The sequence below is a fragment of the Echinococcus granulosus genome (genome assembly GCF_000524195.1).
Source record: "Echinococcus granulosus chromosome Unknown EG_S00199, whole genome shotgun sequence".
Lineage (NCBI taxonomy): Eukaryota > Metazoa > Platyhelminthes > Cestoda > Cyclophyllidea > Taeniidae > Echinococcus > Echinococcus granulosus.
In genome coordinates this window covers 100,325-103,272 of record NW_020170579.1, presented here as the reverse complement: position 1 = coordinate 103,272, position 2,948 = coordinate 100,325, and positions in this window count along the sequence as shown.

Sequence of the window (2,948 nt, the reverse complement as noted above, 5' to 3'; positions counted from 1 at the left end):
GCAGTGAAAATCAGTGGATCCGGCACGGCTTTATGCATGCGAACTACAACGACAGTTAAGGGAACAATCCTGGAGTCCCTGTGACCAATGGCTGAGGCGATGAAACAGCGTGACCCCTTTCGCCGTCTGTGCTATACTAGACATCCCTACACTTGTACTGGACACTGAGTCAATGTAGCCACAGATAGGACCGCCTTTGTCTTGTTCGCTGTTTTTTCTCAAGTGGTTGTAGAACACTGATGAGGATGTCTTCTCCGTGACTTCCTAACTAGGGAGGAGTTACGCGTTTTAACTACAATCAGCCGTGTTTGCGTCCAGTGTGAAAAATGGCAGCATTCAAATCGGCGTACCCATTGGAAAAGAATACTGAGGCAAAGTGGGTGAGACTGGGTCGTCCCACTTGGCAACTGTTATCGAAAGAGCCTGACTCGCCCCAAAGCTTAATGTTTGCATGAAATCCTCTTCTTTTGGTTGTTAATCTGATTCAAAATGCCCTAACGCCATGAGTCTGGGGTGGAAAGACTCACACAGCTCTCAAGTTGTGCTTGCAAATCACCTCTGGTGGCCTTCTCACTTGGATTCCACGCTAACGACATGACCGACAATATTAAAAATATGCTGCGTTCCATCAAACTTAAAATGCACAACACCCGAATGCCACTTGACACAAATGTGATCCTTTTTGCACATTAACACCATTCAAGGTCCGAATTTCACACTTCCACTACTACTGCCATGTGAAATTACGAGTTAACCTTGTAGGTCATAAATTGCAAAAACTAGAAGAAACGAGTTGTCAAAATTTGGTGGACTTTTCAAATACACCCTTAGGCACATCAATTCCATCATACTTACAGCTACACTTGGCGATTGCCAGGAATGCAATGAACGAAAAACATTCCCACGAAATACGATTCGCGAGTTTTGCGAGGAGCCGCGATGGTGCGCAAACTAAGTAAGACGTTCAATTGTTCAAAACAACTTTATGCAAATGCATCACACTCAGGCCAATGGACTATGCAAATAAGGGTTTTGGGGATCACAGTGCACCTGATTCTCCACACTTGACTTGCATTCACAAATGACACTCCTAATATGTGGTGGTGAAGGCATGTGAACAAAGTGGGCGGAGAGAGGGAAGCATTCGCAATTCCTCTATGGGATGAACATGAGCGAGCTCGGGCCTCGCCAACTGGTGATCGTACTGCCCTACATGGACTTTCCTGCTGATAATTTGCATATCCAAGCTGCAGCTCATTTTGGGAAGCCACTCAAGTGTTAAGATAGCCACTGAGACACAAAAATGTAAAAAAGTGCTAGTCAGGCCAGAGACAAGTGAAATCAACAGCCGACTGGGGCATCAGGAGAACAGTAAAGTGGATTTACAATCCACCACTGCTTTTCTTTCTGCAGTGAAAATCAGTGGATCCGGCACGGCTTTATGCATGCGAACTACAACGACAGTTAAGGGAACAATCCTGGAGTCCCTGTGACCAATGGCTGAGGCGATGAAACAGCGTGACCCCTTTCGCCGTCTGTGCTATACTAGACATCCCTACACTTGTACTGGACACTGAGTCAATGTAGCCACAGATAGGACCGCCTTTGTCTTGTTCGCTGTTTTTTCTCAAGTGGTTGTAGAACACTGATGAGGATGTCTTCTCCGTGACTTCCTAACTAGGGAGGAGTTACGCGTTTTAACTACAATCAGCCGTGTTTGCGTCCAGTGTGAAAAATGGCAGCATTCAAATCGGCGTACCCATTGGAAAAGAATACTGAGGCAAAGTGGGTGAGACTGGGTCGTCCCACTTGGCAACTGTTATCGAAAGAGCCTGACTCGCCCCAAAGCTTAATGTTTGCATGAAATCCTCTTCTTTTGGTTGTTAATCTGATTCAAAATGCCCTAACGCCATGAGTCTGGGGTGGAAAGACTCACACAGCTCTCAAGTTGTGCTTGCAAATCACCTCTGGTGGCCTTCTCACTTGGATTCCACGCTAACGACATGACCGACAATATTAAAAATATGCTGCGTTCCATCAAACTTAAAATGCACAACACCCGAATGCCACTTGACACAAATGTGATCCTTTTTGCACATTAACACCATTCAAGGTCCGAATTTCACACTTCCACTACTACTGCCATGTGAAATTACGAGTTAACCTTGTAGGTCATAAATTGCAAAAACTAGAAGAAACGAGTTGTCAAAATTTGGTGGACTTTTCAAATACACCCTTAGGCACATCAATTCCATCATACTTACAGCTACACTTGGCGATTGCCAGGAATGCAATGAACGAAAAACATTCCCACGAAATACGATTCGCGAGTTTTGCGAGGAGCCGCGATGGTGCGCAAACTAAGTAAGACGTTCAATTGTTCAAAACAACTTTATGCAAATGCATCACACTCAGGCCAATGGACTATGCAAATAAGGGTTTTGGGGATCACAGTGCACCTGATTCTCCACACTTGACTTGCATTCACAAATGACACTCCTAATATGTGGTGGTGAAGGCATGTGAACAAAGTGGGCGGAGAGAGGGAAGCATTCGCAATTCCTCTATGGGATGAACATGAGCGAGCTCGGGCCTCGCCAACTGGTGATCGTACTGCCCTACATGGACTTTCCTGCTGATAATTTGCATATCCAAGCTGCAGCTCATTTTGGGAAGCCACTCAAGTGTTAAGATAGCCACTGAGACACAAAAATGTAAAAAAGTGCTAGTCAGGCCAGAGACAAGTGAAATCAACAGCCGACTGGGGCATCAGGAGAACAGTAAAGTGGATTTACAATCCACCACTGCTTTTCTTTCTTCTCCTACATTTCTGAAAATTCGCACAAAACATTGCCTCGCTGAACGGTGGTTAGGGAAAGTCCAAAGCGTCCAGTGCTGTTCCAAGCGAGTCGAAGAAAAACGCTCAAAATCACTGGCATTAAACAAAT